Source organism: Bactrocera tryoni, chromosome 4 (genome assembly GCF_016617805.1).
Source record: "Bactrocera tryoni isolate S06 chromosome 4, CSIRO_BtryS06_freeze2, whole genome shotgun sequence".
NCBI classification, from domain to species: domain Eukaryota; kingdom Metazoa; phylum Arthropoda; class Insecta; order Diptera; family Tephritidae; genus Bactrocera; species Bactrocera tryoni.
In genome coordinates, this window is record NC_052502.1 from 21865266 (window position 1) to 21882694 (window position 17429).

A 17429-nucleotide genomic window follows, 5' to 3' on the forward strand; every position below is an offset into this window, starting at 1 on the left:
AGAAGGTGTGTCATTTCATACCGAGACTTAAAAGATTGGAATCCACATTTGACTACTCGTGACCATTTATCGTGAGCTTATTGGCCTCTGAAGTCATCGCTTTTCACAAAGGAGGCTTAACGATGTCATCTTATAAATAGAGCACCAAAAGCGTAATTGTTCTCTTTTCAACTTTTTTGTGAGAGCCTATAAATAGAGCACCAAAAGCGAATCGTTCCCTCTTCAACTTTTTTGTTTGTAAGAGCCTTTACTACGACTTTCTATTCTATTCCTTATAGCCTGTATTAAGTTTGCCACCAACTTTCTAATAGCCAAAAAGAGGCGTTACCTTACCTTAATTTTTCTTACGGGCTCATTTCATCCATAACCTGCCTCTTTGATACACTTGAGAATCAATTTCAGCAACTCCCACTCATGCCACACAAAGTGTTGTGGCTGGATCAGTGGCAGAAAACGGCATGCCAAAATGTTTAGTACACCACACAAAACCGAGATTATGCAGCGACAGACAGTGTAAGAGCGCTGCATGCAGGAAGCAACGGAGCGATAGGCAACTGTGTTGCAAGTTCTGAACAACCATATTGCACTAAGAAATGAAATGAAATGAAATTCGATTGCCTCGAATGGTGGCACGTAAATCGCATAAAAGCAGGAAGTTGTTGCATTCAAAGCAACAAAATATGGAACATAGCATTAATAATAATGTAATGCATGTGTGAATACATACATACGTATACATATATTTCAGTATATACATATGCATTTATGTATGTATGTGTGTGGCCGCCGGAAATTCATGAATCATAAATATTTGCCAAAAAATCATGTACGACTTGCATCCATGGAGTCCCCTTAGAGGCTTTGCGGAAATTGACTATGAAAGCAATTAGCTTGATTAATAGAGGGCAAAAAGAGTGAAAGTGGTGTTCGACAAATTGAGCATAATTTATTGTTTAGAGTTTAAGGGATCAAAGCAATTATTGAATATTTGAAAATATCACAAAGAAATCGTTGCTTTTTTCGTTATGTTGTGTTAATTTAAAAGCAATTTATGCTGGCTCAGTGCTTTTGGTGGGTATGGAGGTAAAAGAAATGCCTGAAAAGCAGGATAATAAAAACATTTCTGTTTTTGAGACAATAGAAGTTGCAAAGGAAACCTTGAAGGTAAAACACGCATGGATTTTTTCTTAGTTGAATGACTAATAAAGGTAAAAAATTAAAATTTTATTTTATTTTTTTGAATAAAGCTAAAATACCGTTCACAGTATCAAGTTTTCGTAACAAGAATCTGTTTTTGGTCGGTGAGTCTGTATGGCAGCTATGTACATACATATGTATATGCTATAGTAGTCCAATATTGGCGGTTCCAACATAATAGCACAATTGTGGGGAGGAAAAGATGGGTGCAAAATAACGATAACAAAAAAACTGAGGGACTTGTTCGCATATGTATAGATAGATATGTACTATATATGGTGAAGGCTAAATCGACTCCACTCATCGTCTCGTCTTCCACGGTTCATTCTGGCTGTTCAGTAACTTCTATGATATGAAGAACAAATAAAACAGCAGATATAGCAATAGTAAAAGAACAACATGAATAATATGAAAATGTACCGCATTGTAGTTGCTAGAGAACTAGTTACTTTTGGACCAGTCCATACAAACGCAAATAAAAAAATATTAATGGATTAATAACAATATTGAAGTTGTAGAAATTACTATTTTTTTTTAACTAGTTACACTTTGGTTATTAAACTGCTTAGTATTGTTGCAAAGGTAGGTTATTATTCATTATTAAAATTATAAATTTTTTTTATTAAATTGTTGTTTTACAAAAAAATGCAACTGGTCCGAATACAACTAGTCAAAATTTCAAAGCTTCTCAGCTGATTTCCAAATTTTGTTTTTGTCTATTAAACTGTTATTTGTTACTTGTTATTTTACAAAAAAAAGTGAAACTGGTCCTATTGGATCTAGTTTCAAATCTTCTTAACTAGGTTACAAATTTTGATAAAAAAATATCTAAACAAAAAATATTTCTAAATTATATCGTGGTTACTTAAAATGAACAGTTATATTTTATGTTACTAATGGTGTTTCGTATTAGTCATTGTATGCCTTAAATTATACCCTCATGCACGCACAGCCCAAAGCACCCAAAAAAAGTAGACGGAAAGAGTTCAAAGGCTGTATGCCGCTCGGAATGAATTAATGAAGATTGCAGTCACGTATGAGTCTATGAATGGGTTTCAAATGCTTATCACACACACGCGCACAAGCAAAGCCATTCATTGACATTAAAAGAACATCGGAAATGAATGGTAGCAGTAATAGATTATTTGGCAACTTAGCAAAGGGAAGAACAAAAAATGTCTTTATATGACTCGTAATCTCCCCTCTCTCTTACAACAATTTTCTATACTTTGAATTGCCAACTGCCGCTTTTTCAATAACTACTAATGGCGTTTCGTATTTTTCGTGCGAAATTATTTGGAATAATTTGTAAATTGTCACTCAAAGCAATCAAAGTGCCTGCACATACACATCAACACACATATTCATACAAACAAGCAGTGCCCATATGAATTATGTAGCTGAAAGCAAATAGGTGCTGACACATTTTTTAATGTGCTTTCAATGGCAATTCAAACTCATTTGCCTTAAAAGAGGCAGGCGGCAGGTAGTTAAATGATTGAATTGTGCGCAATGCAAAGTGTTGTGGCAAACACACATCTATACAAGTATACTGCAAGTGTGTATGTTTGTGTTGCATATTGCCCAATTCATCACAAGAAACCTTTTTGAGGCGAATTTGCAAAGCACTTCGTTTAGAAAATTTGAATAGAGTTTTGGTCTCATAAAAGAATTTGATTGAAAGCCGAAAGTAAATTAGTTTGCTTTTCACTTTTTCGAAAATGCTCGCACAAATCTGGCCGAAAGAGATATGCCGCTTTGTCTTTCTAGCTTAAGAATAGCAATAAGCGCTTTGGAAGTGAATTTGAATTTGAAAAGAAAGCATTTTGCTGAAAAGGCTGATCTCACACAAAAGAAAGTGCGTTAGCAATTTAAGTTGCCGAAACTTTGCCAATAGCGCTGATTTGAATTAATTGGTACTAAATCGGCTTAAAATTTTATAAAGTATGTATATAAAATGTTGTCATTAGTGATAACTTTAGGGGAAAATATACTTTACCAAATAATCTTAAAATTACTAATAAGAATAAGGTTTTGTTCATATTGATAAATTCGAGCAAAAATACTTTTATCAAAGAGGTAAAAGCCTGTTTCTTGTTCAACGTGCCTTTGGCTTTGATTTTTTTGGGCAAATATCTCAAATGAATAATTGGAACGGGTGGAAGTGACAAAACTATTATGAAAATTGAGTTGAGTTAATAATACTCAATATGCGTAATACTTTTCGAAAGAGAGTTGCGAAAAAAACGTTTTCAATACCGAAAAAATTATAAAATAATTGAAAGTATTATTTTATTATTTATAAACCATGTATTTCAATATATTTGCGGCAATGCTTCACTAAATCGATCTCAGACTTGATTACCAAGAACTAAACTAAGAAAAGATGTTTCAGAAATAATATTCTCCTAATGTCTTAAATGAAATAAAACAAACAATTTAATGAACATATCGATTATGTCAATTGTAGAGGCTCGAAAACCAAAATAACCTTTTTCGTGATAAAATTCAATAGTATTATGACTTTCAGGTTGATTTACCCCCTTCAAGTGCCTAAATGGGATTCGCATCTTAAAAAAAAACGATTGTTATTTTTTTATCGAATTTTACACTGAAATATCGTCCTAAATTTTTCAGTTGACCAGAGTAATATTAACAGAAATGGCACTCCAGCTCTATGTCACGCAAAACTTTTGCTTGAAATTGCATTCTCAAAGATGATGGCCGAGTTTTTTTCTGCACAACTCGACTGATATTGATGAAATTTCCAGCAGGTCATAGATAGATTCGAAAGAGGTATAGAGATACAGTTCACAACGACTTGGATGAAGGATTCTGATTTCGTTTACAAGTATTAAAAAAATCAAATAAGGAAGAGCTATGTTCGGGTATAACCGAATATTTCATACTCTTCCAACTTACAGATTAAAGCCTGCTAAATAAGTCCTGTTAGTTATGTGGGGTCTAGGGCAAGTTTTCAACCGATTTTATTCATTCTAAGCACAAATATGCTCCGTTATAAGAAAAAGAAAAGAACGTTCTCTAAACTTACATATTGACCGGTATATGCGGTTAAAGGTCACTCGTTAGTTCGAAAATCTTTGTATCAGATACATATATGGGGACTAGATAAAGCATTGACCCCATTCAATTCATTTTTAATACACAGAGATATTAATATATTTCAGTTACGAACCTGACACATTGACCAATATTTTCGGTACCAAGGGGCCTCATCCTTTTTCGATGGATTTGGACAAATTTTGTTATAGTGGTATCCTCTAAAGGCAAATTCAACGTAGAAGTACTGTAATGCTTTAAAGGATTTTTGTAATCACTAAAGGAAATCAAAGTTCAAAAAGCAAATTTTGTAGTGAAGATTTTGCGAGGTAAAAGTAAAAGAAAACAAGAATGAAAGCTTGGCGGCCGCGAAATGGAGGAATATGATCCTAAGTGTTAAAGCACATTTTCACCTTGATAGATTTGTTAAGCGCCAAAATTGCCGCTTTTGGGGTAGATACTGGGAACCCACATGTGATTGGCGAAAAGCAAATGTATCCACAACGTGTCACTTTTTGTGGATTTTGAGCTTTAGGCCTAATTGGATCAAACTTTTGTGAAAATGAGGCAGATCAAGCAGTGACTCTTACAGGTGCTCGATATCGCGACATGAAAACCTAGTTCTGTTTGCCGAAATTCTATGATATTAGTGTGACCAAAACTTTATGTGCCTCCAACAACACGCTGCCACCCGTTATACAGCCCGTGAAACGATTCAATTACTGCGTGATACATTTTCAGGTCGTGCACTATCTTGTTTTGGTGATCAGAGTGATTTAACATCATTGGACTTCTTTTTATAAGGTTATCTCAAATCACAGGTCTATTGCATTCAATCAATAAAATGCAGCCACATTTATACAGAATAGGAATGGAAAATTTGAACAAGTTTTGCTCGAACTGTTGTTCCATATATAATCCATAAAAATTGTTAGCACGGCCTGGAAGGAAACAAAATTGCGGCTATTACAGTATTAGAGCCGTAAAAGTCATTCACATTTTCAACCTCGTGACTTGTGTTTTCGCCTGTAAAATACCAGGCTGTTGAATAAGTTTTATCGCTGATAAAAGTGGGCAAGTAGAAAGATGGGTTACTGAATTTAAACGCAGTTATACAAGCCTTGAAGACGGTCCACGTGAAAGATGTCCAAAAAGCACATCAACATCAGAAACTGTAGCTAAAATATAGGATATGGCTTTAGAAGAGCTTTAGTAGAGGCTCTACACATCTCATTAGGCAGTGTGAGCCATATTTCAAGTGAAATTTTGGGTTTTAGAAAGCTGTGTGCACAATGGCTGCCGCATTCGCTAACAATGGAACAAAAACCCATTCGAATGCGATTTTTTCAGCAACATTTGGAGTATTTTAAAAAGTATAAATTGGATTTTGTGCGATTCATCACTATGGATGAGACTTGGGTCTATCATCGTGATCCTGAATCAAAGAGGCTAAAGAGTGGTGTGAAACTGGTTGTTCTGCTTGGAAACGAGTTTGTGTCCGGAAATCGGTCAAGAAGGTTATGGCATCAGTTTTTTGGAATGCGAGAGGAATTTTTTTTGAGGATTACTTACAAACTGGTCAAAATAATTAATTCTGAATATTATAGCAACCTATTGGACCAGTTGAAAGAAAAAATTCGTGAAAAATACTCGGTTTGCAGAAGAAACAAATCCTTTTTCATCAGGACAATGCGCCGTGTCACAAGAGCATTGTGACAATGGCTAAAATCCATGAATTAAAGTTCGAATTGTTAGAGTATCCACCATATTCACCAGATTTGGCTCCCAGCGACTTCCATTTGTTTCCAGAACTCAAAAAATGTATGCGTGGCAAGAGTTTTTCACCAAATGAAGAGGGCATAACGGCTGTTGAAGCGTATTTTGCAGACCTTCCGGAGTCTCACTTCAGGGTATTAATGTTCGGAGAGATTAAACTGAATAAAAAAGTGTATTTTGAATCATAAAATTGGGTTTTTCTTATCAAGAAGAAGACGAAATCACAAAACTATCTGAGAGTTACTTTTAGTGTGAAGTCTTATTTTTCCAACGCTGGATAGCACATACATATATAACGTGAGATGAATATTACTAAAGCCCTCTCGTATAAAAATAATGGATTTATTTCTTTCCAGACCTTATAATTTCAACAAAGGATAATATGACATAGAGCATTCCCGTGATGAAATGTTCCTTCAGTTTCTTATATAGTATATGCAGATAGAAGAAATTTAATTTTTTTTCGCTAATATAGTGCTTTGGTGGAAAACAAGGCCTCAATATTAGAATATATGAAGAAATTTTAATTAATCTTACAAACTTGTTTGAGGCATTAATGCAATATAAAGCACTTCAAACGGCGACTTCGCCAGCGCCTCAGTTTAATGGAGTACAGTATGACGCTTTTGAGCCTTTGCATTAAAACAGGTCTAATGAATATTCGCGCAACTAACAACGGCGCATTATGCAAGTTCAGTTATACAAAAACTTTTTACATAACTACAACAAAAAACAACAACAGCGACGCCATGTCTTTAGCAAACATTTCACTTTCGCGTGCGGAAACCCAAAAGTTCATTTAACTCCGGCGGCAGCAACATTGTTGTTGGTGGCCATACGCTGGCGACGACCGAGTAAACTGGCAAGTAAAAGAGTTCGCAAGCAAAGTGAAAAACAAACTAATTTCCCGCATTTAAAAAGGCAATAAAGGCGAACACGCGAGCAAAAGCGGCGCAGCGCGCACCAAAACTTTTATGCCTGACCTAGTACGAGTGTAGTTGGCGTGGTAAATAGGCGATGAGGAATAATGTAAGTGCGCTAAAAAGAACAACAAAAACTACAACATAAATTACAACAAAAACTAGAAAATAAAACAACAGCTACAGCAAGCAAAGTCAAACAACGCTTCACAGTACCGCCCGCACCCCACTCATAATGAGCTGCGCCAGCGCAAAAACTCAAGCAAACACACACACACATACGCATGTATATGAAGCGCGCTCGTAAAAGCGCAATATTTACAAGGAAGTGTTGTAGCATAATAATTTAGCATAGAAAGACACTGAAAGTGCAGTTGCTTGATGGCTGAAGTTTGCATATTTCTTAAGAGTTGAAGAGCAGTAAAAAGTGTGATATAGTGTGGGGCATGGCTGCACGCCCACCCAACTAGGCGAGCGCCGACTACATAAAAATTGGTTATATCCATGTTGCTTTTATAGTTTAGCTGTTATGCAGAGGGCGCAGAGTGCCCAGCTTTATTTGCCACACATGTATGGGTGTATGTGTATATATATGTAAGTATATGTGTGTGAAAGCGAGAAAAATTGCAGCATTTTGCATGGCATTAAAATTAATACGTTGTTCTTAGCGCTGTCAAGCTGAAAACGCTTGCTTACACCCACAGTCATATAAATAAACACACTGCTTTATAAGTATGTGTGTGTGTGTGTGTGTGTGTGCCTGGCATAGATATGCAACTAAGAAAGAAAGAATGCGCCGCGACAGGCGGTCTAAAGATGTGCCACGCTCGCTACGGAAAATTGCTTTTATTGTTGTTGTTGTTGTTTCTGTTGTTCTTGTTGACTCCAAGCGCGCTTTGCTTGCGTGTTAATTGTAAGCGTGTAAACTGGAGCGCGCTTACACGCCTGAGCGAAGCTGAAAGTGCAAGAAGAAAGCGTGCGCATAAACAACAGTCGCCAACAGGCGTCGTCGCACGCTTTTAATCCCCACCAGCACTCCGCTTGGAGGCCCTTTTCTCCTTGTGAACTCTTCATTTTTGCTGTAACTCTCTTCTGACATGCTTCCACTGTTTCCTTACTGCGCTTGAGTTGCGTGAAAAATGAAAATCAGAACAGGCGGAAATGACTAAAATGCGTGTAAGAATTGGAGTAAGGTAGGCGGTGGCTTCTGTTGCTTATGCCACATTATTAATTAGTACTAAAAATATTTTTTGACCTGCGTTAAATGCTAATTGATCTGCATTTAATACAGTAAAGTAAATTAAAAGTGGGTTCCAAAACCTAGAGACCTAAGATTCTACAAAGATTACTTTTTGAAAGGTGTATACTTGAAAAGAGAGTAGTGATCCATTGACGATTGAGAAAAGTGGAGTGAGAAAGATTTCTGAAAGAAACACCATCTGATCAAATTTGACCCGGACTGACAAACACAAGTCTTTATTATCGCCTTCCAAATAGGCTCCGGAGCCAATGTCTAATCCATTTTACACTTGTTATTCGCCTCGAATGGGAAGGCTTTCAATGGCTTCAACAAATTTTGTTTTTTTTTTTTTTTTTGTTTCCAGTCATTCGCTTAATTATTGAACAGTTTCGATGGCATGTTTATAACCCAATGTCTAGTCACCATATGTATGTAGTATATGTAGGGAATGTAGAACTTCATTATGAAGCATCTCTTTTGGGACCACTACTCTACTTTGTTTTTGAAAAAGATTCAGATTTTTTGGTATGATCATTGGCACGCTTCATACCCAAAATATTAACCAAAATGTGTTTAGTCGATCGATAAGATATATAGAGATCGTCTGCTATGTCTCTGCTGCCGATGAGTTTCAAGCAGTGTTTTTTCGATGTTATCATTATTTACAGAGGTAGATGCATGATTTCGATGACTTCAAGAATTTTAAATGAGAAATCAGGGATCAAATTTGTTTAATTAATAAAAGCGATTACAAAAACAAAAAGGAATGCTGAAGTACCCTGCATTCAATGGTACCACCACTAGAGCCTCCCATAACTCCAATGACCTATCAGACCTTATAAATATTTCAAAGTTAATTTTAGATGATTCGAACTACAACTTCGTATTGAAGTGAGTAAATGAGGTAGAAAGAGAGAGAACCTTATCAAGCATTATCTTCTACATATATATCAAACCTTAGTAACAGAAAAGAGAAGGGAAATAATGCGAGTCCAAGGAATCTGATTTTAGAAACATAGATAAAACTTAACAAGTCGCTAGTCTCTAGATATTTTAACCGAGTAACAGTACTCCAGGTAACCTTTTTAAATACCTGATAAAGCTTTACTTAGCCACTTAACCAAGACGAAAATAAATAACAGCTTATGATGGTCAACTAGACACTGTCTGACTAAAATATATTTCTAGTATTACCATTTCGACTTCAACTTCGGCTAGAAAAATTTAAAAGCTTGTGAAAGCGTTGTGTGATAGATTTACAGAAGAGTTTTCACGAACCGACGGAAAGATTTTTAGGAGCTTTTAAAAGTTTGCAGAATTTATAATTTATCTTAAACTATGTTACAATATGCATTCAGATTGATTGGAGTATAATAGGTATACATATATGTACATACGTATTGCAAGTATTTTGGAAGAATTGTACGAAGAATGGCAAAAAAAGTATGAAAATCAAAGCTAATAAAATATGAAGATGTATTCGGCGCTTAACTAAAATATTGGGTAGTCGAAAAAGTCTTTTCGTATTTCTAATCAAATTTTAACTTATTGTTTTTTATATTTATAATAATGAATAAACAAATATTTATCATTGTGGTCGATTCCTTTTTGCGATATTTCTGCTAGAGACATTATTCCATCAGTGTAAATTGAAATTTCAAAACTTTGACACAATACGAACATACTTTTTCGACTACTCAATATATAACTAGTATTTCCTCTTTCGGTTGACAGAATCAAAAATATTTTTGGTAGTGACGAGCGAAGGATTTATGGAAGAATTTTCTAAGTTGGCGTGAATATTTTTGGGGTGTTCGAAATTTTAGAATATTGTACTAAATATGATTGCTAAGGTACTCTATAATCTATAAAATAGAACGAATTCAGTCGAGAAATTTATGAAAAGGTATGCGAGAGATACTGAGTCCTTGTGACATTAAACGAATCAATCCTTTTCAGAAATTAAAATTGTATAATAAAATAGTCTTAGACATATTTATGACTACACGACTGTACATAATTGCGTAGAGCCATAAAATATATTACCTGAAAAATAACTCATTAAAAACTATATTAGACACTTTTTGATTGTTTATTGCGCTGTCAACTTTATTTATAACTTTAACGCTTAATTTGACTGCAGAAACTAGCAGCAAACTATAGACGGACGGAAGATTAAGCAGCTTAATTTTTCTATACAAAGAACATAAAATATGAAGAAGAAGAAAAAATAAAATAAGGAAGCAGAAAAATAGTAGAAGCGAGTGCAGTGTGCTTTATTGGTGTGTTGCATGCTGCAGCAGCGCTTCACCAACCGAGAAGTATCTGCCAAGCATAAATTTAAGCATTTGCAATTAAAGTTGAAGGCGCGTAGAGGAAGTGTTGCCAGCAAGCATAAAACGGCATTTGTGTTGAAAGGCACAGGATAGTTTGAATTAATATGCAACAACAACAAATATATACTGTAGTATACTCAGTATGCTTCATCAAGCACACGAAGCTAGAACGATTAAAACTTTGCATTGCAATCCCTTATTAATTGAGTAATGGAAATGAATTTTGCAAAAGCTTGCGCAAATGATGTAGATTAGAGATTTGAGTTTAGTTTGTTGCTAAGATTGGTTTATAATACTCAAAACTTTCATTATAACTGCATATAAATATATAAAAACATATAATTGAACACATGCACAACTGATTCTTTTGAAATTATATCCAAATTGTGTACTAGTTTATAATAGCAAATTTTGAAAATCATCACGCAGAATTAGTAGATAATTCATATGGCCACAAAAGGATTCAAGTTTTCATTGTTTGGGATTAGGATTTATACTCAAAATGCAGTGAGTGAAAAATTTTTTGACTGAGTTCTACGAAAAAAAGAAATGTGTGTCTATTAGGGCTATTAAAATTATTCGAGTAACCTGAACATCAATTATTCGAATATCCGGTTTGTAACCGTTATATTAACCTATTATACTATCCGAATAGTTGTAACATTGAACATACTCGTAGTTGTTCTACTACGATTATTCGAATGGCTGCTCCTCTGCAAGTCTTTAAAAAAAAATGAAAATTGTTGGAAATTGAAGCAGACTTTGATTTTTTATTATTTTAGTTTTGTGAAAAGCCAATTGTGCACCAATATACATTAGAGCTTTTATAAACTTATATACGAAGAAAACGTTTGTAGAAGTCGAATGCTTTCTATTCGAATAGTAGACAAAGAACGGTTAACTGCATAGTCGGAAATGAACAATTAATCGAATAGTCGACGACTTACGACCATTCGAACACTGCAAACCAATTATTAATATTCGAATAATCCCATATACGGTTAATCCGGTTAGTCGATTAGTCGAATACCTAGAGCGCTGGTGTCTCTATAGCTATAAAAAAGGCTTTTAGAAGTAGTTTCGAAAACAAATAAGTAGACATTTGTTTAAATAACGTAAAATCTTTATATCAAATGAAGAACCATTTTAATTTAAATAAAATATCTAAAAAAATTTAATTTGAATAGAGTTGGCAACAAATATTTTGAAATAAAAATTTGGCATTTGAGGCTAGTAGAAAATATTAAAATCGTGCATTTTAGATCTAGTAAAATTTGCAATAGTGTTGCCACCTAATTCAGTCTAAGAAAAATATAAAATTTAATTTTAGAATTTTTGGGATAAACTTTAAAACATTTAAAATAATATTTTGGAAAAATTTCGAACAATGTTGCCACTTAATTCAGTCTAATTAAAAATAAAAATTTGAATTGTAGGATTTTTAGGATAAACTTTGAAACCTTTAAAGTAATATTTTGGCAAAATTTCGAATAGTGTTGCCACCTAATTCAGTTTAATAAAATATGGAAACTTGAACTGAAGGATTTTTAGGATAAACTTTAAAACCTTTAAAGTATTGTAATATTTTCGTAAAATTTCGAATAGTGTTGCCACCTAATTCAGTTTAATAAAAAATATAAATTTGAATTGTAGGATTTTTAGGATAAACTTTAAAACCTTTAAACGAACAAAAAAATGCAGCAGGGTTTGCCAAATTATTTTTAATAACTATATTTCAATAAGACTTAAGATATTGCATTGCTGCCATGTGTATTAAATATTTGTTAATATGTTTTGATATTAACAAAATTTCACTGACAGAGTTGCCATGTGTTTTTAACTTAAAAAGTTTTTAATGGAAAAGTAGCACTGCCACAATTTACCTATTATAAAATTTCCAAGAAAAAAAAATTTAATCTTTTCTGTCATTACAAAAGTTGAACCTGATAAGTTTTGAGCCCTTAGGTATATGTAGTCTAACTAAATTAACTGTAACATGCAGAGGTAATTAAAGAGTTATAAAAATATGCCAGTTAATAAAATACAAGAAGAGTTGATACGTTTGTGCATTGTAATTACAAATTTGATAACTAGAGTTGCCATATTGCATTAAAAATGATAAGCGAAATATAACTAAGGTTGCCATATGCCTTAAAAACGATAGATGAAATATAAAAAATATTAAAAAAAAATTATGTGTGAGAAAAAACTATTCAGATGTTCAGGGTTGCCATTTACTGCTAACTTAAAAATAGTAAAGATGGGATATTTTTCTTCTTCATATTATACGGCGCAGAATCATGCATGTAGAATGGCGAGCCGTGAGGGTAGAGCAATTGGAGTACTCGAGAAAACTGTTCTCCGCAATATTCAAGGTCTTTGTAGCCGTTCAAGTGAGCGATGAGTGCTCAAGTAGCTGAAATCACAAACTCTATGAAGTTAAAGGCGACATGGATATAGTTAAGTACATAAAAATTCAAGGAGTGCGTTGAATAGGCTATGTCGTACAAATGTAGACGATGATCTAGCAAAGTTCCTTCGGTGCAAGACTAATGGGTGGACAGCGGCAGCAATGGTACAGACGCACGCAATTAAAGGACCAAGTGAGTTCGCAGAGACAGCGGCAACTGGCGAAATTTTGTGCACTCGGCCCTGACCAAACCACAATTGTCGGGCAAAATAAGAATAAAGTGAATACTTAGGTAACTTCCTTAATTCAGCAACCAAAAAGCACAAAAAGTGTATATTTTTACCATCAAAGGCGCATCGAAATTGAAAAATATCATAAAATATTTGAAAACATTAAATAAAGCCATTGCGAGCAACTAAAATCTAATCATTAAGTTAAATTAGTCAAACCCACACAAGTAAAACAAGTTAAAAGATAAATCGAAGATTCGCTCAGAAATCAAGTTTAAACTTCATTGTACGCATAGACGCAGATTCAATCCTTCCGGAGGCCATGTTGCCGATACATGCAAAAAATTAATTTTAGCCTCGGAAATTATTAAAACTTTAAGTGAGAAATTAAACTTGCATGAACTGTCTGCCTGCTGCCTAAAAACGATAATTTTTTCTGAGCGCGTTTCTGCACTGGCGCGGATGTGGGAGCAGGAGAAAAACAAACTTTTAGCAAAATTAGCAGAGGAAATGGGAAGGTGCTGTTGACTGCCAAGCGGTTAGAAAACTAAAATTCGTGCGGCGGCGTCTAAGAGCTTTTGGTAATTCAATGTCTTGTGCCAGATAGGGTTATTGCGGCTATACGGCCTTGGTCGCGCCACTTGTCTACAACGCACTGGCACAGCCTAATCGGACATGACAGGCATCGAGTTTCGGTGGTTTGGGTCAGTGAGTTTGTACGGATGCAGCTAAGCAGCGCTACTTTGTCCAACTTTGCTTATTCACGCAAACACGCGCGCTCAGCGGCAAGCCTGGAGCTGCCAGCAGACCAAGCAACAACAAAACTTTTTAACCAGTGATTTATGAGTGTAGGCGTGTTTATGTGTGTGCGTCTGATACGAAAGATTGCCGCCGTAAGATAGGCTAAGGCAAACACGCAGACTCAAACATGAGTTCTCAACGCAAAGGTGTGCTTGTAGTTGTTGGTATTAGTGCTTTAGTTTAGCATATAGCCCAGCAGCAGCCCAACTGTCAAACTGTCAGCTGCTTGTGGCTGTTTCGGCTCGAAGTGAGTTAATAAAAAATTAAAACGACCCAAGCAACTAGCCAACTTAGCAGTCAACCACTTTACACCAACAACAACCAGTGTCAGCCAATGGATGGTTAATTCAGACGAAATTGAAGGGAAATCAAATTGAGAAACGAAATTGCTTTAATTTGCGCAAATTACTCGACTATGACGGAAATATCGATATAATAGGCAAATAAAAATTCCGCAGAGAAATCAGCATTATGGATGGCTGGCGCATGCTTGCAGCTAGGCGTTGTTATTTTTGCTGTTGTAGTCAATTAATTATTGCATTGACATACATTAATGCGTCGGCGGGCAATAATATGGAAATCCCTTGAGGTTGATGAGGGTACAGTGTGCTTAAAAATATATACATAGTATGTATGTGTATGTGTGAGTATATAAATTTCGCTGTCGCTTTTACTTTGCAGCTTCCGTGGTGGTAGCTTCTGCAGATTCGCAGCAAAAAACAGCTGCCTTACATACATATTTATATATAAGCAGCGTGTACGCCAAATGGCTCGTTGCTGCTGTGGGCCATTAATCAATTGATTGAGGTCAAAACGAGCGCTACTTTGCTACACCAAGCCTCACGCTTACATATATGTATATACATATAAATACGTACATACATATACAAATACATATGTACATATTGACGCTCCTTAACACTTGAGTCTGCGTTTTAGCCCTACATGTAGTAAGTAAGCGTGCTTTTATGCAAGATTAAGCACTTATCCGCATATAGACACATACGTACATGCTCGCATACCCACAAACAAACATACACACTCACAAATATAACCAGCTTCGCTTCGCCAGCTTTTATTTGCGTAACCAAACATCAATTAAAAATGCTCTCTTCACTGATCCACTTAATATTTACTCACTTGTAATTGTTGTATAGCTTTTTTGCTGCTTCTTTGTTGTTGTTGCTGTGGTATTTTTCGTGTTTTTGCTGCTTTGTTGCGCCCGCTTTGACTTGTGTAAATCTGAAAGTATAATAATAATAATGTGTTCCAATTAGTGAAGCGCAATAAATGTTGCAATTAAATTAGATATTCATAAATGGAAGCGCCAAATTGAAATGGCGTAAATTTCCAACAACAAGTGAATCAGTAATTCGTGGAAATTAATAAGCGTCAAAAATTTGCAAATATTGCGAGTGCACTCAACGAGTTTGTGTTATTGTTGGGGCGTTGTTAAAAATTATTATTTTTATTACTATTAAAAGAAGTTCTTAATCGGATTATGTTTAGAATTTGTTGGAAATTTAAACGACCACTTTTACTCAAATGGATTGCAAAATATCATTTATTGATATTTGAAGAGAAATAATAGAAATGTATTCAGGAAATTTTTAAGTGGTAAAGTAAAAACAAATAGTTTTAATCTAATAAAAAAATAATAAAATATTTATGGTTAAAAATATATTTTAAGTCAAATTGCCATTTTCTATATTTTGGAAATTAAAGCACATAAAAATATTCATTTGAAACTTTTATATAAAATTTCAAAATTATTGATAAGAAGAAGGTGCCAAAAAGCTATAATTAATTTTTTAGTAGAAAAAATATTTTTTTATTTATAAAACGAGTTCAAATTTTATTTCCAAAAAGCTTTTTTTTTTTTGAACTACAAGGGGTTACATGGGTTTCCTTGGGGAAAATCAGCCCTTTTTCAAAAATTTTTTTCTAATATAAAAAATTAAATATTTTATTAGAATTTTTTTTTGTTACAATTTTTGGAAAAAAAAATATTTTAAACTCGGCCATTGCGACGCCATCTCCGATGACCCCTCGGAAAGCAGATGCGACCGCGTTGGCAGGATAACTCCTTGCAGAATAATCTAAAGTGACAAATACGTGCTGTAGTTGAAACCATAACTTAAAACTGGGATGAAGGAAAAATGACTAATAATTTTTTGAAGGCATTTTTACAAAAAAAAATGAAATGATCGAAAAACGACCTTCGCCCAAGTCTCTCAGAATTATAACTCAAAGATATTTTCGAAAAAAATGTGTTTAAAGACGGCGCACATAGCCACGAGCTCATAAGTTTTCAAAGCTGTATCTCCTTGTAGAATTTAATAAGACAATCAAAAATTCGATTTCTCGAAATCCATAAACCCATGTAATCTCTAACCAGTTAAGTTAAAAAAAAAATGATATTACCAGTAAGGAAGGACAAGCCGAATACCCTTGCAATTCGAAATTCGAAAAGAGTAAAGACAAGGCAATGCTTTCAAGGTTCAATATTGTACTTTCACTTAAGAGAGGGTATATTTTGAACCGATTATAGCTGGTATTTACGTTCTCACTGGTATAATATTTGAAGAACCAAACCGTGGTTCTTTCTGAATGAAATGACGGCTCTTGAATCTCTTCCGGGTGCTCTTTGCTACATACGCTACGCATTGAGTCAGAAATGGTCATTGATGAACAAATTAACTGTTATATAGAGAGTAGGCGTGGTTTTTATTTAATTTTAACCATTTCTACACCTTATGAAGAAATGCTAAAGGGACTCCTTAACAGCGATTGGCTTTGAAAGATATGTTCATTAAATCATTTAGAAGATCGTCACTCCCACTTTTAAACACTTTTCGGCGCACGACCCTATGGAGTCATGTGCAGAAGTTCACGCAAGTGAGGAAAGTTCTCTGAGCGCTATTAACTTGGGAGTGGCCAGAAGCGAATCTTTTACATATGGCTCAAGCAGCGCACGACTTTCGGTCTAAGACCAAGTATCTTATCCCAGCCAAAAAACATCCGTTTGGAGGAGAACTAAAGTGCGGAGGCGAAACATCCCTCCCCAGAGTTGTGCGATGGGTTTGAGACCCGCCACTTGAAAAACATCTCAATGAAAATGAAACAACAATTTGTTGTTGTAAAGAAGGAAAATAACCCTCGCTATTGCGATCTTTATTTTGTGCAAAATAAATTGATTATTTTTTCCAATCCTGAATATTCAACAATTATAAAATTTCCTGCTAGGCATTCACAACAACTACATAATGCCTCACTTGCTCGTATGCAAATTTTACTGTGCATACCAAAGTAATATTCCCATTTCCCTTCTATTCAAACCTACCACCGCAATATCGATCGCCGAAACATTTCCATTGCTCCACACGGCAAGTGAATTCCCTCGATAAAGTGAAGTAGCAAGAAAATAACCAAAAAAAGACTGAGCACAACTCACTACAT

At 34.7% G+C, this 17429-nt stretch overlaps 1 protein-coding gene across 1 annotated transcript in view; it reads right to left on the reverse strand.

Moving 5' to 3' along the window:
- The window catches only part of LOC120774860, a 169655-nt gene that overhangs the window by 70127 nt on the left and 82099 nt on the right, over positions 1 to 17429 (reverse strand). The window contains exon 3 of the mRNA XM_040104688.1: positions 15111 to 15212. The gene's annotated coding sequence lies outside the window, so the exon portion shown is untranslated. The remainder of the gene's footprint in view (positions 1 to 15110; positions 15213 to 17429) is intronic.